The sequence below is a fragment of the Gossypium hirsutum genome, chromosome A08 (assembly GCF_007990345.1).
Source record: "Gossypium hirsutum isolate 1008001.06 chromosome A08, Gossypium_hirsutum_v2.1, whole genome shotgun sequence".
NCBI lineage: Eukaryota > Viridiplantae > Streptophyta > Magnoliopsida > Malvales > Malvaceae > Gossypium > Gossypium hirsutum.
Genome location: NC_053431.1, coordinates 65,388,811 through 65,414,646, shown reverse-complemented (window position 1 = coordinate 65,414,646; position 25,836 = coordinate 65,388,811). Strand labels below are relative to the sequence as shown.

At 34.6% G+C, this 25,836-nt stretch overlaps 1 non-coding gene across 1 annotated transcript; it reads left to right on the top strand.

The window, feature by feature from the left end:
* The first annotated feature begins 2,093 nt into the window (after positions 1-2,093).
* LOC121205246 (small nucleolar RNA R71) lies at positions 2,094-2,198 on the top strand. The gene has a single exon (XR_005900331.1). It is a non-coding gene; the product is annotated as a small nucleolar RNA R71 (small nucleolar RNA).
* The last annotated feature ends 23,638 nt before the right edge of the window (positions 2,199-25,836 follow it).

The window sequence follows — 25,836 nt, the reverse complement described above, 5'->3', positions numbered from 1 at the left end:
CACAAAGACAAACTAATACCTTTAATATGAATTGCAGTCCACCCTATTGTCTTCTTAAACTTATTCACAAAGTCAATCAACTTTTCTTCTTGATTCTCGGTTAACTCAATTGAAATTATGATAGGAAAAGTAGAAGAGTTACCCAAATAAACATATTTCAAATGGGATGGAAGTACTTTTAACTCTATTTTCGATTAGCTCCTTTATTAATGCCTTAGGTTGCGTGTATTCACGAGATGTTAACTCCAACAATTTGAATGGAGATTGTGGAATGAATACCTTTGAATTGGCTTCCAAAAAATCCAAATATTCCCCCTCTCTTCATCATCACTTGGTGGATTGGTCACTAAAACTCGCTCTAATAGAGCATTTACAGAATTGATTCCCATTCTGTAAAGGCCAATGAATCCATCTTAGACATCGCGAAACATTCTTCAACTACATTAGGAAATTTTATAGCTTTAAATGCATTAAAATTTACTTGATTGTCTTGAACTTGATTGGTGAGTTCGCCTTTCTAGACATCAATTAATGTTCTACCAGTTGCCAAGAAAGGTTTTTCTAGGATGATTGGTACTTCGTTATCTACTCAAAAATCCAAAATAATAAACTTAGATGGAAATATAAATTTATCAACGCATAGTAATACATCTTTGATCTTCTCTTCAGGATGTACTAATGACCTGTCTACCTGTTGAAGTGTAACAATTGTTGGTCCAACTTCACCAATTCCCAATCGTCTAAATACAAATATCGGCATCAAGTTTATACTTGTTCCCAAATTACACAAAGTCATTCCATGGTAAGATTCTCCAATATTACAAGGTATGGTAAAACTCCCCAGGTCTTTCATTTTTGAGGGTAGCTTGTTTTGTAAAAGTACATTTCACTACTTTGTTAATGTTACTGCCTCAAATTCCCCAAATCTTTTCTTTTTGGAGAGGATATCCTTTATGAACTTAACATAGTTTGATATTTGCTCCAGGGCTTCCACCAATGGGATATTGATGTGAAGTTGTTTAAGTACATGCAAGAACTTTTTAAATTGAACCTCTTGCTTATGCTACTGGAGTCTTTAAGAATGAGGAGGTGGTGGAATCTTAGCTTTAATCGGACAACACTTCTGAGGTAATGCCTTTGCATTTGTCGCAGATGTTGAAATTTTAGGACTAACTTTTTGCGACAATACCTCTTTAGCAACCGTGGAAACTAACTTCTGTAAAATGAGAATTTTAACATTCGGTTGATCTTCCTCTTCGTTCTAAGCAACAATAGGCTTGTCTTCAAGTTCAACAACTTTAGGTTTCAACGTCTTTCTATTCTTTAAGGTGACAGCTTTGCAATGCTCTTTGTCCGGACTTCTTAGATTTTCAATGTCGCTCAGCAAAACACCTCGAGGTCAACCTCAAAATTCATTGGCTACTTGACCTATCTGGTTTTCCAAATTTCTCAAAGTTGCATCATTCCTTGCCATATATGCTTTCAATAAGATCTCCAAATTGTTAGAAGATTCGTCTTGCAGAGGTTTCTAAACTTGTTAAGAAAACCCTGTCCGCTGATTTGGTCGGGATTGCATATAAGAATGGATATGACCAGCCCCTTGATTACTCAACGAGGAATTCAGATGATTTCATAATAAAGTATTGTAAAAATTTGACTATGGACCTAGGCTACTTCTATTCTGACTTTGGTTTCCCATGCAGTAGATAGATTCCAGGTTTGACGGGTAATTTTCGAACATATGATTATCTCCATAATACATACATAAAATGTTCTCAAATTGGCTTGTCTGCTGACTTATTAAATTAACATTAAAACCATTAGTAGTAAAGTTCTTAAGCATGGAAGAAATAGAAGATACCTGGGTTGCTAGTGAAGTAAGTGCCTCAACTTCATGTACTCTTGCAACTCTTCTTCCTGTGGTAGTTCAATTAGTCAGCCATTGATAATTGTTGTTGGAAATTCTTTCAAGAATTTCATAAGCTTTATTGTATGACTTAGAATGAAGAGCTTCATTTTCAGAAGCATCTACCACCATTCTTGTATATGCATTGAGACCATTGTAAAAAGTCTCCAATTGAATGCAATGTGGAATCCTATTGTGAAGACATTTTTGTAATAATTCCTTGAATTAGTCCCAAGCCTCATAAAGGTTCATCATCAAGTTTTTGGAATGTAGTGATCTCATTTCAAAGCTTGCCATTCTTGCTGGGTGGGAAGTACTTCATCAAGAATCATTTAGCCAATTCTTGACATATGGTAAAGATTTCAACCATGCTCGTGCTCTATTTGTCAACGAGTATGAGATTAACTTTAATCTCATTGCATCTTCAATTACTCCAGCCATTTTAAAGGAGTTGTTTACTTTCATGAATAAGCAAAAATGAAGGTTAGATCTTCAGTATGCATCCCACTATATTGGCCCACAATTTGAAGCATTTGAAACTTTATTAACTTTAATTCGAACTGTGGCACCTTAATTTCAGGTTTCACAATTCTCGAATTGAGTTCATGAAAAAGTGGCATAACATATTTTGATGGATGGCATTGTTTCTGTCATCAACAAAATGGATAGGATTTTGAGCATTAGCAGCTCCGCCTATTTGATTTATTGTGTAAGATTCATTCTGCAGCTTGTCTCTAAGTTACTTGATCCCTTCTTCTCTATTTAAAGGTGTGTTCAATTTTAGGATCAATTGGAATTAGATTGATAATTCAGTCTGTGTTCATAAAGAGTTGAAAAATTCGTAGAAAAACTAAGTTAAGATTACTAGAAAAATAAATGAAATTGAAAAATAATTTACTTCACAAATAATGACTTAAACAGTCCCTGACAACGGTGTCAAAAACTTGTCGCGAGATTATCTAATGATGTGCAAGTGTACATAATTGTCAACAAGTAATAAAGTAGTGAGTAAAAAGTATCGCCTCTACAGTGACTATATATGTAAACCAGATAATGTGAAATTATCAATTGGCAAGCTGGTAATAGAAATAAATAGAAGTGAATTGAGTTAAATATTAACCTAAAAACAATTACTAAGTTTGCAAAACAAATAAAAGTGTAACACAGAATAATATACAACGAATCATAAGTTTTAATTAGGGTTAAATATAAAATTTGTACCTAAACTTATCCACTTCTCCCAGATTGGCACTTAAGTTTTTTTTTTGTCCTAGATTGGAACACAAACCCAAACTTTTTCTTCGTAAACTAGTTTGGTACTTTTTTTTAACGCCGTTAATTTTGAGACAGGTGGCAGAATAAGATTGTGACATGTGGCATAATGACGTCATGACGATGTCATGATCTAAAAAATATATTAAAATACAATAAAAATAGTTTTAAAAATTATTTCCATTTTTTTTCTTATTTCCTTCTTTTTCCCAATATTCCTTCCTTCTTCCCTCTCATCACTTTGCCTTTTTCTTTTTTGGGTTCATTCAACATTTTTGGGTTCCTTTGAAAAGAAATTTAAGAACATTTCTACCTTTTAACAACATTACCATGCGCTATTAACTCTCAACTCCGAAAACCAATTTCTTTAACTGAAACACCCCAAACTCGACCCGTTTATCGGGTTTGAGCTATAGGATGTCACAACTAGATTTATGATCTAAGTATTACTTTCAATATTATTATCCGCAATAGTAAAAGAATATAGAAAATATTACAGTTAATCTTGTTGTTAAGTAAATAAAATTTTCCAAGAAATCAATGTCGATAAAACTTAAGGTTTATATAAAATAATCTCGCTAAAAGACTTCCACTTATGTGAAAAATTGCCTAATATTTTCACCCCTTAGTTTCATTTACAAAAAAGACCCTGAGACTTCACCTCTGGGTTGCCATGTTGTATGCAAGTTACCACTAAGAAACAAATGTGTAGATATGCGAAAAATTCTGACTTGATCCCTTCTCAAACTTCTAAATTTCCCTATTTACCTGGAATGCATAACAACACAAGTTCTAAATAAATTAATGTGTTTTCTTATCTTACTAACAATACTAATGTGATTGCACTTTGTGGTTGGAACTTCACGATGGTTTTGTTAGCCTTAAGACAATATGCCATCCTTCTATTCACAATAGGTGATTCCTAGGCGGTTTTTCCATACTAATTCCATTTTAAGTATTGCCTTCATAATTCTTATGCATCTATGTCCTTAAGAGGGGAATCCTTATAGATTTCTACTTAAGACTTATAAAAGATAATATGTAAACAGTACTCATAACACACCTTGCACCAATGACTACAGATATCTATATAAGGTCGTTCTTGGCAGATAGTCCCTATTGCATGCTATTAATAGCATTTTGTCCCATCAAACTTAGACTCGTGTTATGGTCCTCTTGGATCTAGAAGGAGACACCATCACAGCTTAATTAAGAAGCCTTCTCATCCCTATCCAATGGATAGATTGAATGGTACATCATTCCACCCTTGATCCGAAATCAAGTAGTCCACTCCTGGTGGATTTCTGTCGAAATAGATAACTTGTAGGCGGATTCTTAATTGTGAATCCTCTATTTACAGATCCATGCATATGAGATAGTTGTGATGGACTAACATATCTTTCATATACATTTTCTTCACCTCGGGAGTATAGGAGAATACCCTTGTATTGTCCTTAAAAGGATTGGCGGGTAGTCATATATATATATGATATGACTTTCATACAATTTGCCTGTACAGAGAGCTCGAGTTTAGGATCTGCTACTAGCACGTAAACTCATTCTTGGCAGACTTGTAAAGCTATATCAAATTCTCAAATTCTCCCGCGGCTCTCGCCAAAGTGAAATCCATAACTACTGTAGATGCAATTCTGTAAGAATAATCTGATGGGCCGTCATAACGTATATCCGCCTCACCTTATATGATAGTACAAGCACCATGGCCTTTTCATAATAATGGGTCACCTATTTTTTAGACTCATACTATCAAACATATGGTGGAATCATATTCACAAGATAGTTTCGGCGAACTTTCCTCACAACAATAGTCTTGACAGACTTTCTCTATATTAGACAATCCTGACGAACTTCCCACATTTAGATAGTCCTGACGGACTTCTCAAATTTAGATAGTCCTAGCAGACTTCCCAATATACATTAATGCCATGGACATGGACTGTCATTCGTCCCACTAAGGGCTCTCAAACATCTAATAAAGGGCTATTCTATGTCCCACATAAGGGGCTCTCATATACTGGTGCACACCGAGTCTCTATATCATTTAACCTCCTTTCTTAGCTCAGTCCAACCGAACCTCCCTCAAAGCCACATAAATATAATGCATATGCAATTCCCTTATATGACCTTCCTAACCTCCTCGAAACCATATACACGCATAGAATGCATATCATACACACATTCCACCAATAAAGGCTATAAATCATACGACATAAAACACACCAATTTCATTGACATATCATAAACATACTATCAACCAATACTATCACTTTAATATGCAATAATGTGTTACCTCAAAGAAATTATTCACTCAACATAGTTTGCTTACAACCATACAATTGCATCTCATTAACAATATACATCACGCCAAACACTCATCTAATCAATCATGATCAAATTTGTCCAAATAGTATTTGCACTCAATACCCCATGCATAAATAAGGCATCAACACTTCACCAAAAATTGATTCACCATTGATAACATAGTACAGCCATTTAAAATCTGAGTCCAAGAACTCACCTAAGAGTCATTGCCAATTCCATTTTCTAAGCCCTTTTTTCCCTTCACACATGAGCCTCTTTAATCAATACAACACTACAATTATATCAGAATCCAACTGAGACCATTCATTATCACAAAACCATAATTTCTTTGTATGAAAAGACTATTTGAATAATTATCCTCCATTTTACCCTAAAAAAGAACAAAACCAATAACTTATTGAAATCCTTAATTACCTTCTTTTTCTTGAATATGCTAATATAGAGAAATTAGAAAACTTACCAACATGCAAGATTTCTAATTTTTAAGACTTAATCCTCAGTCTCTCCTTTTTATGCATGGACCTTCCTTAATCTTCTCTCTTCTATTACAAACCAAAGAAAGGAAGAAGAATAGAAAAATAAAAGGATTATCCCCCTAGAGAAGTATATCTCTCCTAATAGTCCTTCCAACCCCTATTACCAAAACGAATTCACACTCACCTGGAAATACCTGAATCGTTATGTCTCCCACTAAGAACTATCTAGTTCATAACCAATTAGACCATGCTTGAAATCCAGGTTTTCCTCAACTAGCTCGCTACTTGTCTTTATTTGTAAAAAGAACTCACTGGATTAGAGAACCTTTCAATTTAGCATGCCAAACTCTTTTTGTTACATACAAACTTACAAATCTGAGTGTAACATTAACCATTGAGAACCTCCAATTCTAGGACAGCTAAACTTATATACTGAAATAAAACAAGAAAATTGCAAAACTCATCAGTCAATTAAAACACAAAACCTAAAACATTAACTTCACAAACCCATTAAAACACCCATCAATCCTTTAAAAAAAATCCAAAAAATTAACATCACAAACAAAACCCATAAAAAAGTTAACATAATAAACAAAACCCATCAATCCATAATAATACAAAACCAAAAAAAAAAGAAAATGATGAGAAAAAATCAAAACCAATACCCATTTTGGGTTTTTGGGTTTCGGTAAATCCAAATAGTCATGATGTTGGACACAGTGAGGAGAAGCCACTGTGAAGTTCTATGATGATTCAACAGTAGTGGCTCGATTCGATGTCAGAGAGCAGAGGTAGTGAAGTGGCGGCTAGGGGTTTCAAAAACAAAAAATAAAATAGAAAATATTGGGAAATGTGCCTATATTGTAGTAAACATGTAATTGTTTTCTATGTATTTGAACGATGAATAAATAAATAAAGTTAATTTCACATTTCACTATTATGTCTTTTATGTTTCTATTTTTCATGTTTTGCATACATAGAGAAACTGTGACAAGAAAATATTAGCTCATTGGTTGTCTAAGTTCAAACTGATGATAAGTGGCACTATAAGTATGTTTACATTGTGAGAAAGATAACTTAAGTAGATAACGTAAACAAGTCTATAATCCTATAAAAGAATCAAAGTGAGAATTTGATTCAAATACTTAGAAGGATTATTATGTCGTTTTCAATTCTAATTGGGGAGATGGCTAGTCTTAGCTATCGAAACAGTTGACACCATGGGTAAAGACATATATGTACTCATTGGAAGAATGATACATTAGATTGGATGCAAGTTGAATTAATTCTTAATCTATTTATGAATTAATTCACTTGTGATGTTCATGGTGTGATTTACCTAAATCATGAGTTAGTCACTGACCATACGTATGTAAACTCATGTGCTTTGATATAGGTGGAGGCTTATGCTCTAAAGATGATCGAACCCATAGTCGATATGTTGGGTATATTACTTGTGTATGGAATGGCTTTACTAGTAGCAGTGGAATTCATAACTTGATTAAAGAGTTAACGATATCCTCTCATTAGCATTGTGTGGATTGATAAATATGGAACGTGACCATAGGTTGCTTATTCTCAAACAAGTAATTTATCACAGCCATTTGTTGATAATGATAATATTAACCATTAAGAAGACACAATGGTGACAATGAGATAATATAGGATTGTATTGAGTGAATGAATTTAACTCAAATGAATCAAGGATATCATATGAGGGTAACATACATGACGAGGTCATTGGAAAAAGTAGTTGGATTAATTACTTTCGTAAAGAGAATACAATAAGGAGTTTTCAATCATGGTACTTATTGTGGACTGACTCCAAGATTAAGTAAATTTTGAATTATTAGAATGATTCTCCTGGACATAATTGCAATTACTCGAGCGTTATTATATATGTCCGATTGGACCCTCATCTAGTTCAATAAAAGCTCGATTGGACTGCGTTTGAATCAAAAGGAAATTATACAAATTTGAAAGTAATTTAATTAAATTGATTTTTTGATGTGGAATTAAATTAGGCGGTCGTGAGAATTGTTCAAATAGAGAATTTGATTAAAAAAATTTCTTGAAAATTTAATTTGGAAAATCTAAGTGATTTTTGAGAAAATTAATTTTGATCAAGTAAAATTAAATTAATCAAATTAGTTAAAATAAATATGAGATTTTTGGAAATTAATTTTCAAGTTAGAAAATTGACCCAATAGGTAATTGAACTTGAAAATTAGACAGAGATCGAAAATTAGACCCAAGGACCCAAAACCGAGACCAATACCCAAAAACTGGTTGAACAGGGCTTGGCATGTGAAATCAGGCCGACGATTGAACTGATGGTTAGGCCAAACCAGTTTAGATGTTATTGGCTTGGACCAAACCGACAACAGTCGAACCGACTTGGGTGCCGTGAGGGTGTTGCAATTCAATGGCAACATCTGACATGACAATCTTGGTGGTGGAAAATTCTCTGAAGAAATTATTTTAGAAGATTTCTAGAAATAATTTTCTTATTTACAACTTGACCTTAAAGTTCAGAGAAATTGCAAAATTACCTAACTGGTAATTTTGTGGAAAATTTTTTGATCCGAAGCGAGCCCACACTTACAGACATGAGCTTGAGGATAGAAGAGAAGACTACTCGATCAAAGAATTCATCCTAGACTAATAAAAAATGTTCAATTTTGACTAAGAGTTTATTACTTTAGATATCACATTCAAGTTCTTGTTTTTGGAAAAAAAATTAGAACTTTGGTTTTTCCTTATACTTATTTTCCGTTGCGTTTTCCAAACCCAATTTTCTGACAAAAAAGAAGAGGAGCAAAAGCAGAAGAGAGAAAGGAATGTCATTCAGTGCTTCTTCAATTGGTGATGACATTGAAACAGGTGGTGACGGCATCGGTGCAAGGTGAGTGGTGGAGGAGAATCACAAACAGGATTTCAAGGAGTTCTCTATGAAAACAAATCAAAGGAAATGAAACAAAAGCAGGAAAAAGTTGTCCGGTGCCATTATTTAGATTAGAGAACAAATGTTGGTGAAAATGCCGAAGTGCGGCTGTGGTGCATGCTGGTGGCGGCGACGGTTCGAAAAAATAAGAGGAAAATAAGAAGAAAAGAAAAAGTAAAATGGAAATGGGAATGAGAAAGAATAAAAGAAAAGGAAAAGGAAAAAAAATAAGAAAGTGAAATAGAAAAATAGATTATGACATTATCATGATGTCATTATGCCGCATGTCACAATCTTATTCTGCTACCTGTCTCAAACTTAACGGCACTAAAAAAAAGTATCAAGCTAGTTAATGGAGAAAACGTTCGGGTACTAATCTAGGAAAAAAAACCTTAAGTACCAATTTGGGTGAAGTGGACAAGTTCAATTACCAATTTTATATTTAAACCTTTTAATTACTATGACATGAAAGAGCTATAATAATTACATTTTTTTAACTTAGAATTATTAAAAATAATGCCAATGAATGTTACGGTGAACGCGTGGCAATTTGGCAATTTACTAACCCGAAATCTATTGTTGCATGTAAATATATAATGAAAATGTGTAAGTGTTCACGTCGATTCAAGTAATATAATGACGAGTGAGTATCGTCTCCATAGGGATTGAAAATTGATTTCACTTGGTAAAATATTAATGTAGATTTAACTAATTAAACTGTGCAAAAGGAACATCGTATAAATTGATGAAGGGAATTAATGAATGAACTAATAATACCAATTATAACTGAAAAAACAACAAAGCAATCTAAATGTCGCGGCAATTCACAAAGAATCAGTAGATAGTATTTATGTTGCTGAATGATAAAGGTTGGAATTACTCAGGGAATATTTTCATAACATAATAATGCCATGGCAAAATTTTGATTAACTATTGCCCAAAGAATGTAACAGCCCGTTTTTGGGACAAATCAGAATAGTGGTTTCGGGACTACAAATTCAAAGTAGAAATATTTATTTTATTGTTTCTTTAAGTTCTACAGCATGATAAAATAATTGTGTGAAAATTTCGTTAAGAAATTTTATCGATTGAGTGCTCAATTTGACTAGAAGGACTAAATTGCAATAGGTGCAAAACATGAATTCTATAAGTTAAAGGTGACTAATTGTTATGAACTTTTAATTAGAGGTCCTTAAATGGAAATTAGTCCATTATACCTTAGGATGGACAAACATGGATATGGTTAGGTGAAATTTTAAAGTTATGCATTAAGGGTATTTTAGTAATTTTTCTAATAAGGACAAAATTAACTAAATAAAAGATGTCAGTCTTCTCAATTTCATCCTGCCATAGCGAAAATTCGCAAGGAGTCCATAACTAGGGTTTTGGACACTTTCAAGCTCGATTGTAAGTCCATTCTTGTCCCGTTTTTAATGATTTCTGTGTTTTTGAAGTTGTCTTAACCTAATCTAGCCTTTCCAAGGACTAATTTGAAGAAGGATTAAAATATAAAATTTGAACCATGATGAATATGTGTGTATTTTGATGTTTGATGGTAGAAAATGCATGTTTGTTGTTTGTTAAACAACTTTTGTAAAGTGATTTTTGGTAAAAATGTCAAATAGGGACTTATTTGTAAAAGTCTATAAAATATGTAGAAAAGTGTGAATAAATGAAAATGTGGGCTGTTATGAGTATAAATAATATTTGGCTAGGCTTGGGTTGTGAAGAAATTAAAAGAAATTCATTTTACGAGCCTAGGGACTAAATTGTAAAATGTTGAAAAGTTAGGGGCAAAAATGTAAATTTTGCCATAATGTGTTTTAGGGCTGAATTGAATAATGTGATGATTAAATAAGTTAAATGTGGTATTATAGATCAAGAAAAATGAAGTTCGGGTCTAGATCAGGGGAAAAACAAAGTAACTAACAAATATATCCTTTTGGCCTTTTTTGTAACCGAGGTAAGTTCGTATGTTAAATAAGCTTTATTATAATTTTATTTTAAATGCTTTAATTTATGCATGAATTGTTTAATCGAATTTATGGACACATTTGGCAACGTTTTGGCAAGTGAGAAATCCCAATCGAACCTTAAGAATAAATTAGGATACAAGTGACATGTCACTAGGGTTTTATGTTATGTAACTTGGGTGCTTGTCCTGTACGTCTTATCGGTGGCTGAGTATACTGACATATGTTGTGACTACTTGACAGCTTGTGTGAGCAGCACCGAGTAGTTACGCCTTGATTGACAGCTTGTGTAAGCAGGCCTGTTAATGGCTCGAGAGCGAGCATATATGTGTTATGAGATAGAGGTATCAATGGCTGTATATGTGGCACCTTGTGTGCAAGGCTTTACCGAGTATCCGATATTATTATTCTGAGTGGTTCATTGGGTATGACAAAGATGAGACTAAGTATGAAATTATTACGAGATGGTACAAGTATGTACTTAAGGCTTATGATTATTAAGTCGTGAAATGACGATTTAAAGGTATGTTGTGATGGAAGTGAATTATGATCATGAGATTTTGGTAAATTACATTATCTTATGTTAAATTACTTGCATGTTAATGTATGGCAAGGTTAGCTTATTTCTTTCATACGAGCTTACTAAGCTATATAACTTACTCCGTTTTATTTTCCATGTTTTATAGTGTCACCAAGCTAGCTCGGGTTGGAGATTATTGGAGTTCACATCACACTATCAAACTGTTATTTTGGATACCATGATTTTAAACATTTTGAGAATATGGCATGTATAGGAACTTGGTCATTTTGTTATATTTGTCATTATATTTGGCCAAATGTGGTGGCTTGTAATTGTCAAAGACTTGATGTGGTATTTGGCCATGTAACTTGGCTTATTTTGGTTGACTTGGTTGTAAGCTTATATATATATATACATGCATGTGCAATTACCTCTTGTGTGGTGTGGTTCATAAATTCTTGGTAAATGGTTTAATGTGGCTTAAGGGTTTTGTTCTTGAATGGTTAAGATTGGCTCATTGATATGCTAGGAAAACTAAGTAAAAATTTAGCTTGTTATTGGTAGCCATATTAAAACTTGTAGAATGTGAGTTTGGTGTGTTTTGGTTTTGAAAAATATGATGTTGTAAAAATGCTGAGTTAGGATAATGAGATGACATGATTTTTCTTTATTTGTGAATGTTTTGGTTGCCTAAATATTTCATGATTTATGCCATTGAACTTATGTGTATGTAGGTGCAAATGAGAGTCACAAATGGCTCGGTAAATAGCCCTTATTTTGTCTACACGGGTGTGTGTCTAGACCTTTTGTGATACATGATCTGTCCCATAGGCATGTGTTTTGGTTTTATGTCCTCTGCACCTTAATTTTGAGAAACAGAATGCTCAGAATTGAGCCCACAGGTAGAGACACGGGTATGTGTCTCAGCCGTGTGAGGGACACGGCCTCAGGCATGGGCATGTTTCCTAACTGTGTAAAGTCTGCACCTATTTTATGAAAATTAAATTAACCACATGACCTAGCACACGGGTGTGTGACTCGGCCGTGTGACCTCAATTTGTTCATCCTTTGCAGAACAGAGAGTTACACGGGTTAGGGACACGGGCGTGTGTAACCACACGGTCTGCCCACATGGGCGTGTCCCAAACCACACGGGCGTGTGACCCTTGTTCGTAGCAAAAAAATTCTAGGTTTTGTAAACCTTTCCTAAGTGCTCGGTTTAGTCCTGAACCACTTCCAAAGCATGTTTTAGGCCTCGTAGGCTCGTATTAGGGATTTTATGATTGAATTCAAACGGTTTTAATTTGGATGAAAATTTATGACTTAGAATTGTATGTTTGTTTGTAATGTAAGTCTGGAAATTCGTCGTATCTTGTTCTAGCGTTGAATACAGGTAAGGGGTGTTACATTTAGTGGTATCAGACCTACAGTTTAGTTGATTCTCAGACTAACGTAGCGTGTGTCAGAGTCTAGCTATACATGCCATATATAATTTGTGATAGTGTGATGACTCTTGACATTTGAATTGTGTTTTCATCTAGTAAATGAATCCCAATCGAGAGGTAGTTGATGATGTTGAAAGTAATGCGTTGGCTCCCGCCCAAGGGACAGCTCCATCTGAAAGTAGACTAGTAATGGTTAGTCAGGGAGGAGAGGTTAGAGAAGCCTTCTTCCAAAGGATGAATGAGTGGTTTGCCGAGTTTGTTCGAAAAAATCAACCTGTCCAATATCCTCCACCCCCACCTAACCTCTAACCGGTTCCATAGCTCCCCAAGGTGTGGATTGTTAAGACTAAAGAAGCCTCCTGTTGATAAGATTCGAAAATAAAAGGGCTGAAGAATTTAGAGCTAATGTTGATGAAGATCCCGAGAGGGCAGAGTTTTGGCTTGAGAACTCTATCAGGGTATTTAATGAGCTTTCTTGCACACCGGATGAGTGCTTGAAATGCGCTATATCACTACTAAGGGACTCAACATACCAATGGTGGAATGCTATTGTATTTGTGGTACCAGAAGAAAGAGTTACCTAGGGTTTCTTCCAAGAAGAGTTCAGAAAGAATATATCAGTCAATGGTTCATTTATCAGAAACGTAAAAAGTTTTTAGAGCTGAAACAGGGCTATATATCTGTAACTAAATATGAGCGAGAGTTTGTTAGGCTTAGTAAGTATGCTCGAGAATGTGTTTCCACAGAGGCTATCATGTGCAAGAGATTTGAAGATGGGTTGAATGAAGATATCAGACTACTAGTTGGGATTTTAGAGTTGAAAGAATTTTTTGTGCTAGTTGATCAAGCTTGCAAAGTCGAAGAATTGATTAAAGAAAAGGGAAAAGCTGAGCTTGAGACTAGAGATTTGAGAAAAAATACCGATGAATAAGTCATTTCAATCTTCATCAAAGAAATCGTGGGATTTGTATACTCATTCGAATGCTTCAGCTGGGTATCCCACTGAGTTCGTGGGAAGCAATATTCAGGTTTTAAGGCCCAAACTGTGTCAATAGCGAGCATTGGTAATGCTAGGTCTAATAGACCTGAATGTCAACACTGTGGTAGACGACATCCCATTGAATGTAGGATGAATAATCGGGCTTGCTTTAAATGTGGTTCCCAAGATCACTTCATTCAAGATTGGCCTGAAATGGTTGAGAAAGATAATTTTCAGAATGCAAGGCCGAGGAACACTGCCACTAGGGGGAGGCCACCAAGAAACACGGGAAATGGGAACAGTAGTAGAGGTGTAACGAAAGATCCAACTATGAGATCAGAGGTTAGAGCACCTACTAGAACTTACGCTATTAGCGCTCGCGAAGATGCGTCATCCCTTGATGTTATCACTGGTACATTTTCTCTCTATGATACTAATGTAGTTGCATTATTGATCCTGGATCAACTCATTCTTATATTTTCATGAATTTGGTATCTAGTAAGAATCTTCCTGTTGAGTCTACTGAGTATGCAGTTAAAGTGTCAAACCTTTTAGGCAAATATGTTTTAGTTGATAAAGTTTGCAAGAATTGTCCTTTAGTTATTCGGGCTCGCTGTTTTCCGACTAACTTAATGCTTTTACCGTTTGATGAGTTCGAAGCAATTCTTGGAATGGATTGGTTGACTCTACATGATGTCGTAGTGAATTGTAGACGAAAGATTATTTAATTGAAATATCAAAATAATGAAATTCTTCGGATTGAACCAGATGAGTCGGGTGAGTTGCCTATTGTGATTTCATCGATGTTGGCTCAGAGGTATGTAAGAAAAGGTTGTGAAGCTTATCTTGCGTATGTACTAAATACAAAAGTGTCTAAATTGAAGATCGAATCTGTGTCGATAGTTTGTGAATTCTCAGATGTGTTTCCAGAAGAGTTGCCTAGATTACCACCATTTAGAGAGGTTGAATTTACTATTGATTTGGTACCGGGAACTTCACCGATATCGGTAGCTCCATATAGAATGGCTCCAACAGAATTGAAAGAATTGAAGTCTCAGTTGCAAGATGTAACATCCCGTTTGAGGGTCAAATCAGAACAGTGATTTCGAAACCACAAATTTGAGGTAGAAATATTTATTTTATTTTTATTTTTATTTTTTTAAGGTCTATAGTATGATTAAATGATTTTGTGAAATCTTCATTAAGAAATTTTATCGATAGAGTGTCCAATTTGACTAATAAGCCTAAATTGCAATAGGTGAAAAATATGTTTTCTAAAATCTGGAGTGTCTAATTGCTATGAAATTTTAAATTGGAGGCCCGTAAATGGTAATTAGTCCATTATACTTAAGTTAGACAAAAATAGACATGGTTAGATAAAATTTCAAAGTTTTAAGTGAAGGGCATTTTGGTCATTTCGTAAATAAAGACAAAAATAACTAATAAAAAGATGTCAACTTCCCCAACTTAGTCCCCCATGGCTGAAAATCACTAAAGGAGATATAGCTAAGGTTTGGCCAACTTCTAAGCTCGATTGTAATTTCGTCTTTGTCCCGTTTTTAATGATTTTTACGTTTTTGTGAATGTTGTAACTTGATTTAGCTATTTGAAGGACTAATTTGAAAGAAAATCAAAGTCTAAAATTTTACCCATGTTGAATATTTGTGTATTTTGATGTTTAATGGTAGAAAATGTATATTTGGTGTTAGATAAACAACATTTACCAAGTGATTTTTGATGAAAATGTCAAATAGGGACCTATTTGTAAAAGTTGTAAAATGTGTGTAAAATGTGAATAAATGAAAAATGTAGTCTGATATGAGTACTAATAATATTCAGCTAGGCTTGGGTAATGAAGAAATCAAATGAAAATCATTTTACGAGCCTAGGGACTAAAATGTAAAAAGTTAAAAAGTTAGGGGCAAAAATGTAATTGTTGTCATAAGGTTTTTTTTTGGGATTAAATTGAATAATGTGATGATTGAATAAGTTAAATGTGGTATTATAGATCAAGAAGATGAGGTTCTGACCTAGACCGGGGAAAGAACAAAGTTGTGGACTAAATCAAACTATTAGCTATTGTGTATCGAGGTAAGTTTGTATGTTAAAAATAAGCTTTAGAATAATTGTACTTAAATGCTTTAATATTGCATGAATTGTATGTTTGATTATGTGAATGAGTATAACTCTGCGAACGAGTTCGACGACGAATCGACAAGCAGGAAATCCTATTTGAAACTAAGGAATATGGTAGGATACAAGTGACATGTCACTAGGGTCATTATGTGTTATGTGATTATGTGATCTGGGTGCTGGTCTTGTACGTCCTACTGGTAGCTGAGTATACCGGTATATGTTGCAGATACTTGACAGCTTGTGTGAGCAGCACCGCGTAGCTACGTCTTGACTGATAGCATGTGTAAGCAATCCTATTGGTAGCTCGAGAGCAAGCAACTATGTGATATGAGACTTGGGTAGCTTTGGCCACATATGTGACACTTAGTATGCAAATTTCCCGAGTATCTGAAGTTGTTATTCCGAGTGGTTCATGGGTATGTCAAAGATGGGAATATGTGTAAGTTCATTTTGAGACGGTTCAGGTATGTACGTAAAGCTCATGTTTGTTAAATGCTTAAAATGAAGAAAATGAGGTAAGTTTGGTGATGGAATGAATTATGAGCATGAGACTATGGTAAATTTACATTTAATTATGTTATAATATTTAAATGTTATATGCATGGTAAGGTTGATTATTTCTTGCATACGAGCTTACTAAGCTATATAACTTACTCCATTTATTTTCCTTGTTTTATAGTGTCGCCAAGCTAACTCGAAATGGAGATTGTCGGAGATACAAATCACACTATCAAACTTTCATTTTCGGTATTGATGACATTAGTATTTTGAAAGTATGGCATGTATAGGGACTTAGTCATTTTGTTATATGTGTCATTATGATTTTAGCTAATGTATTGGCTTGTAATTGGCGAAGGTTTGTTTGATATTTGGCCCTGTAAATTGTCTTATTTTGGCTAACATGATTGTAAGCCTAAGTATATTCATATATCTACCAATGTCTTGTAACACCTCTCACCTGTATTCAACGACAGAATAGGGTTACGGAGCTTTACCAGACTTACAACACAATTACACAAACTTTTCACATACATAATATCATTTCATACATTCATCATTCAAACTCAATCAATTTGTCCCTTATACGAGCCTACGATGCCCTAAACATGCTTTGGGAATGGTTCAAGACTAAACCAATATCTCAAGAAACTTTCACGAAACTTTGAAAATTTTACTCAAAATAGGGGACACATGTAACATCTCGAATTAGGGCCTAGTCGGAACAATGGTTTAGGGACCACAAACCCGATGTAAGAAAACTTATTTTTATTATATTTTTATGGTCTACAATTTCACGGGATGATTTCGTGAAAATTCCGTTAAAAAATTTTGACGTTTGGGCACTCAATTTAGTCAAAAGGACTAAATTGTAAAAAGTGAAAAAGTTGAGTTCTACATGTTAGAGGTGTCAAATTGTTTTGAAATTTTAAATTTGAGGTCCATAAATGGTATCTAGACCATTGGTTAATTTTTGGACCAAAATAGACATGAAATGGGTGAAATATAATATTTTTAAGTTAGGGGCATTTTGGTAATCTAATAATTAAAAGAATTAAAAAGCCAAAATAAGCCAAATTTTCCAATCTTCTTCATGTACCAGCCGAATATACCATGGAAGCATGGCTAGGGCTTGGTCCAAGCTTCCAAGCTCATTTGTAAGTGATCCCGAATCCCATTTTTAATGTTATTTACATTTTTGAAGTCTCGATAACTCGATTTACCTATTTCTAACATTATTTTGAGCTAGGGTTCATGTTTAAAAATTTACCCATGAGTGATATGCATGTGTTTTGATGTCTAATGGTAGAAAATGAATGTTAGGTGTTAAATAAACGACTTTTGCCAAGTGATTTTCGGTGAAAATGCTTAAAAGGGCTAAATCATAAAAGTTATAAAATTTGTCATAAAAGTGTGTTTTAGTGGAAATTGTGGGCTGCTATAGTTATGAAAATGATTCGGCTAGGTTTAAAGTACAAAGTAATTGAATGAAAATCATTTTACGAGCCTAGGGGCTAAATTGTAAATATGTGAAAGTTAGGGGTAAAAATGTAAATTTGTAAAAGTATGATTTTTGGGTCAATTTGAATAATGTGAATAATAAATAAGCTACAATTGAAATGTTAGATCAAGAAAACTAAAATTCAGGCTTAAATCGGGAAGGTTCGAAGTTATGGATGAAAATGGAATAATTAGCTGTGCTTGGATTCGAGGTAAGTTCGTGTGATAATAATGATGCAATGTTATACTTGAAATATTAATGCTTGAGATTACATGAATTGTAAGTTTGTGTGTAAGTAATTCAATAACTCCAATATTACATATTTAATATCTGACATTACATGATACATGTATGTATGCTTAAATGAAATTGACTTGTGATGATCCAATGGAAGTTTAGTGATAGCCTCATGTCTCGGAAGCCTGGGTGACCTAAAGGAATACTTAGAACATGACACCGTGCTAAATGAGATTCCGTGTAAGACCATGTCTGGGACATGGCATCGGCGATGATATATGTGCTTGTGTAAGACCATGTCTGGGACATGGCATCGGTGATGATATATGTGCCTGTGTACGACCATGTCTAGGACATGGCATCGGCGATGATATGTGTGCCAGTGTAAGACCATGTCTAGGACATGGCATCGGTGATGATATGTCATGTAAGACCATGTCGGGGACATGACATTGGTACTTTATTTGGTGTATGATAATCCCGAGTGTCCTTTAGTATTCCGGTGGTTCAACGGGCCATTCAAGATGTTGGGATAAAAAGTGGAATAAAATGGGTAAGAATGTATGGTAGAGGTATGTACACTAAGCTTATAGTTATTGAGACTTTGAAATATCGAGATATCGGTGAGCTAAGATGTATGAATTATGATTATGAATTTTGTTGCAATATCATGTTAACTTATATTGCGTATTTGAACATGAAATTCATGAAATGGTGAGTTCACGATTAGTTGAAAGTGAACTTATCATAGTTATCATTATATTGCACTAAAATAGTTTTGGTATAGTAGTAGTAGTCCGACTTTGAAAATCCACCAAAAATTATGGAAATCAAATTAGAGACTGAATAAGATATGAAATTAAATCTTATTGAGTCTATTTTCACATAGATGAAATGATGTAAGAAAAATAATTTCATATTGTGAGATATATGAATTTTTGTGTGACAGGGTCAGAGTGATTCCGGGCTCCCCTATCTTAACTTTGGAAAATCATTAAAAATTGTATAGAAATATTTATGGGCTATAATTCATATGAATAAATCATAAATGAGTTTATTTTCAAAAGAAATAGATAGGAACACTATCTGAATCCTGTACTATGAGATTTTTAATTTTTAGTAAAGAAAGGTCGAAGCTGTCAAATAGCAGAATAGGGGTAACTTTGAAGAATAACTGTACTTATTGGCTAGAATAAAAATTCTGAAAATTTTATGGTAAGAGGATACGTGAGTCTAGTTTCAGGGAAAATTAGAGCATCTTAATTTAGAGTTCCGTAACTCAAGATATAAATAAGATAGTGACTCTGACTCGAATAGATAGCTTGTCTTGAACAAAACTAATAGATAGCTCGACTCGAATAATTTAGTGAAATTGCTTATTATTTTCATATGGACTTACTAAGCTATAATGCTGACTCCCTCCTTTCCATTTCTTTAGCGTTGACAGGTTAGCTTGGGGTTGGAGATCGTCGGAGGCAGTATCACACTATCAAGTCATCACCTTTGGAGTATTGACATATATGTATTAAGCACCCTTAAGTGAGTGGCATGTATAAGGACCTAGTTTTTATGATAGATGTTGTTATGAATAGCCAAATGTATTGGCTTATATTGATTCATTGTATATATCCATGAGATGTGGCTTATAATGATTGTGACTTGTAAGCCTAGTTATCCATGCTAAGTTCTAATGCTTGTGATGTGATGATGTGTTTATGCTTGTGGGACATGCATGATTGGTGTTAAGACATATGTGTATGATAAATGCTTCATGACCAATCGAAATTGTCATAGCCATGAAGTAATTGTATGATATGGAACTAAGAAGATGATGATTGGACATGAATGCTTGATGTTTAAATAAGGTCACTTGATAAGTCGATTAAGATGAAAATTTGGTATAAACGGTCATCATATGACAGGGTCAATGAATATGGATTGTTGTGTCTAGATTTGGCATTATACGAGTATGTGTAACTCGTGAATGATAGCATGTTAATGTTAAGAATATACCTTAGTGAAGTATGCTAAATCATTAAAATGATGCCATGATGAATATGTTTGATATGTGTAAAAATGTGAGGGATTAATGGTAACAAAAGGCTTGGAAAATAGCCTAAGTGCTAGCCACACGGGCAGAGACACGGCCATGTGTCTCAACTGTGTGGAGGACACGGCCTAGCACATAGGCATGTGGCCTGGCCGTGTGGTTCAATTTGTTTTGCTGACATCATAAACAGAGAGTTACACGGCTTAAGGATACGGGTGTGTTGAAGACACACGGGCGTGTGACCCTGTTTCATGAAAATTTTTCTAAGTTTCCCAAAACTTTTCAAAGTTCTTGGTTTAGTCCCAAACCGCCTTTAATGCATGTTTAGAGCCTCGGTAGCTCGTGTAAGGGATATTATGCATGTGATTGAATGTTTTTAATTTAAATGAAATTTTCTGGCCCGATTTTATGAAATTGTGTACTTTTAAGTCTAGTAACGCCTTGAACCCTATCCCAACGTCGGATATAGGTAAAGGGTGTTATATCGCTCGTGTGACCAGGCTGTGCGTCTCACACGGCCACTAGACACGCCCATGTCATAGGCCGTGTGGACATTCAAAATGGGAGCATATGGCCGTGTCCCATCCCGTGTCCAACCCCGTGTAACTCTCTGACACGGGTCACACGGGTAAGACACATGCCCGTGTACCAGGCCATGTACTAGGCCATACCAAACCTGTAGGGTATACTGACTTATGCCACACGACCAAGTCACATGCCCGTGTATGAAGTCGTGTGGAGCATACTGACTTAATTTTAATTTCAACACCAGGGGAGACACGGCCATGTACTTGACCGTGTGTCACACCTGGTTGAGACACACGCTCGTGTCTATGCCTGTGTGGACAAAAATAGGCTATTTACCAAGCCATTTTGCCACCCCAATTGGTACACACTTTCACCTACACATATGGCACAAAAGCAAAGCAAAATAGGCAATCCAAACCAACCAAATCAAGGCACATAAGTACCACAATGTCATTTATATTCATACCAATCCTTGTAATCTCTAATCATCAAAATGATCACTACCAAAAATGCATTATTTGGCCAAACTTCACAAACATACCAATAACCACAATTCATCAATCTAACACTTATAATAACTTATTATCTTCAATCATCACACAACCATCAACCAACTCAATTCACAAAACATATTCATACACATAAATACATGGTTCAACAATACCATATAAACCAAAGTAGCCATCACTCATGGCTATATATATACACATGCCAAAACATAAACTTTTACAAGCTAATCCAAATGGCCAATATTAGTAAACTTAACCAAAATGACTCAAAGTCCCTATAAATGCCATATGAATCAAAACATAGTTTCAATAGTACCAAAGTATCAGTGAACAGTTTGATGAAGTCTCTGACGATCCCTAAGTCCGAACTAGCTTTGAAATCACTATAAAACATGGAAAAACAACAAAGTAAGCTATATAGCTTAGTAAGATCGTATGTTAACAATAAGCAACTATGACCATTCATTAACCATTCAAATAGTAGAAAACAATATACAACAAATCTATTAAATCTCAAAACTATCGAATGACCATTCACATAACTTACCAAAGAACTTATCAATTCCATAGTTTCCACACTCAATTCATTATTGAACATACCTTTACCATCTCGTACCAATACTCAACCACATCTTTCTTTTACCCGTTGAACCATTCGGAATAGAAGTCGGATACTCAAGGGTCTCACACGATAAGTACCTACACCATGGCCCGAAGCCAAATCAAGGTAACTTATCCAAAATTCTAATATCATGGCCTAAAGCCAAATCAGCCGATATGCATGGTCTAAAGCCAAATCGGTATATCTCACACCCGAAGTGCTAATAACATGGCTCAAAGCCAACTCAAAGTATACCTAATAACATGTCACTAGCATCCTAAACTATTCTTAAGATTCAATCGGGGATCCAATTGTCGAATCATCGTCAAATCATTTCCAAACTCATCTGTAACCACATAATCACAAATCATGCTATATCAAAGCATATAAAATACATTTGAAACAAAATTACAACATTCGAACTTACCTCAGATGTTAAAATGGCGAATCGAGTCAATTAGTCGATAACTTTATCTTTTTCCCGATCCAAATATGTATTTCTCCTTTCTTGATCTAAATATATTTAAAATTAACTTATTTAATCATCTATTCATTCAATTTAGTCTAAAACACACTTTAAAACACATTTAAACTTTTGCCCCACATATTTCACATTTTTCACAATTTAGTCCTTATTTCATGAAATAAAAAATTAATAAATTCAAAATAAACCCATGCTAGCTGAATTACCATAATGCCCCTAGAAGCCCAAAATTTTCATTTATTTCACATTTTAACCACTAACTTTACACATTTCTCAATTTAATCCCTATTTTGCATTTTCACTAAAAATGACTTTACAAAACTTGTATATCTATCAACAAACATTCATAATCTATCAAGAAACTTCAAAATACACGTGTTGAACAATGACATCATTCAAAATCTTTAACAGTTTTGCAAAATAGTCCCTGGGCTAGCTAGTACTAGGTGCAACGATCACAAAAATATAGAAATCATTAAAAACAGATTAAAAATACATACCCAATTGATAGAAATAAGATTGCTGAATGAAGAACCCTAGATATGTTTTCTTCTCATTCCAATTTTGGTTGTAAAATGATAATGGGAGAAGATGATCACTTTGGTTTTAATTTAATTACCTTTAATTATCAAATTACTTATTTAACCTCAATTAAAAACCATCAAATTACATGATAAGATGTCCAATAATGCCCACTCAATTTAATAATGGTGTAATTAAAACATAAGGACCTTAAATTTAAGGTTCTATAGCTATTGAAACCTTTAGCTATTAGAACTCAAGTTTTATGCTTTACGCGATTTAGTCCTTTTTATCAAATTGACCATTTAAATGATAAAATTTCTTAATGAAATTTTCACACAATCATTCAATCATGTTGTAAACAATAAAATAATAATAAAATAAATATTTTGACCTTGGATTTGTGGTCCCAAAACCACTCTTCCAATTTGACTAAAAATGGGTTGTTATAACTCTCCCCCTTTAGGGATTTTTGTCCCCGAAAATCTTACCAGTGAATAGGTTAGGGTACTATTTTCTTATAGCTTCCACGGGCTCCCACGTATCCTCTTCAATACCATGATGTTTCCATAATAATTTTACTAAAGCTATACATTAATTTGTCAGCTCTTTGATCTCTCTAGCTAGAATTCTGATTGGTTCTCCGTTGCATGTCATATCAAGTTAAATTTCAATCTCTGACGGGGAAATCACATGTGATGGATCAGATCTATACTAGTGCAATATCGATACATGAAATACATTATGAATCTTTTCTAACTCTGATGGTAAAGCTAGTCGAGATGCCACTGGCCCTATTTGTTCAATAATCTCATACGACCTGATGAATCGTGGACTTAATTTTCCTTTTCGACAGAAAAGAAGTATTTTCTTCCACGAGGACACTTTTGAAAACACTTTATCACCAATTTGAAATTCAATGTATTTTCATTTCAAATCCATGTAAGATTTTTGACGATCTGCAGCTACCTTCAAACTATCACGAATTATTTTCACTTTCCCTTCAGTTTCTCTAACCAAATCAAACTCGTGAATCTATTTGTCGCTAAGCTCAGTCCAATACAATGGAGTTCGACATTTGTGACCATACAAAGCTTTGTACGGAGCCATCTTTATGCTTGATTGATAGTTTTTATTATACGCGAATTCAACCAACGACAAATATTTCTCCCAATTGCCTTCGAACTCTAAAACAGAACATCTGAGCATATCTTCGAGAACCTGAATTACTCTCTCAGATTGATTGTCGGTTTGCTGATGAAAAGCTATACTAAAATTCAACTTTGTACCCAAAGCTTCTTGCAATCTCCTCCAAAACCACAACATAAACCTCGGATCTCTATCCAAAATAATCGAAATTGGCACCCCATGCAATCTAATGATCTCATCAATGTACAATTCAGCTAGTCTATCGAGTTAATAGTCAATACGTACCGGAATGAAATGTGCAGATTTTGTCAGTCGATCAACGACAACACAAATTGCATCTTTCTTCTTCAAAGACAAAGGTAATCCTGTTACAAAACCATAGTCACTCTATCTCATTTCCACTCCAGTATCATTACAGGCTGAAGTAAACCCGACGGCACTTGATGTTCAGCTTTCACTTGCTAACAAAACAAACACTTTGATACAAGCTCATAAATGTATCATTTCATACCCAACCACCAATACGACTTCTTCAAATCATTGTACATTTTGATACTCCCAGGATGAACGGATAAGCAACCACTATGTGCCTCGTGCAAAATTTTCTAAATCAACTTTGGATTTTTTGGGACACAGATTCTATCTCAGAACATCAAACAATCATCAGATCCAATTTGATACTCTGAATCACTATTCAACTCGCATTGCATTCTTTTAGCTTGTAACTCAGTATCACACTTTTGTGCTTCACAAATTTGTTGAAGAAAAACCAATTTAGCCTTAATTCAGCTAATATCAAACCATCATCAGCTAATATCAAACTATGGTAAATTTACATTTAATTATGTTATAATATTTAAATGTTATATGCTTGGTAAGGTTGCTTATTTCTTGCATACGAGCTTACTAAGCTATATAGCTTACTTCGTTTATTTTCCATGATTTATAGTATCGCCAAGCTAGCTCAGAATCGAAGATCGTTAGAGATTGTCGGAGATACGGATAACACTATCAAACTTTCATTTTCGGTATTGATGATCTTAGTATTTGGAAAGTATGGCATGTATAGGGACTTGGTCATTTTGTTATATGTGTCATTATGATTTTAGCCAATGTATTGGCTTGTAATTGGCAAAGGTTTGTTTGATATTTGACCAAGTAAATTGGCTTATTTTGGCTAACTTGGTTGTAATTCTAAGTATATTCATATATCTGCCAATGTCTTGTAACACCCCTCACTTGTATTCAATGCCGGAATAGGGTTATGGAGCATTACCGAACTTACAACACAATTACACAAACTTTTCACATACATAATATCATTTCATACATTCATCATTCAAACTCAATCAATTTGTCCCTTATACGAGCCTACGAGGCTTGAAACATGTTTTAGGAATGGTTTGGGACTAAACCAATATCTCAAGAAACTTTCACGAAACTATGAAAATTTTACTCAAAATAGGGGACACATGCCCATGTGGCCAGGCCGTGCTTCTCACACAGCCACCAGACATGCCTGTGTCACAGGCCGTGTGGACACTCGAAATAGGAGCTCATGGTCGTGTCCCAGCATATTTTCGACCCCATGTAACTCTTTGACTCGGGCCACACAGCCAGCACACACGCCCGTGTGGCTAGCCTTGTGCCCTAAAAATAGCCATACATGCCCATGTGCCAGGCCATGTACTAGGCCCTGCCAAACCTGTAGGGTATACTGACTAATACCACACGGTCAAGTCACACACCCGTGTGTAAAGCTATAT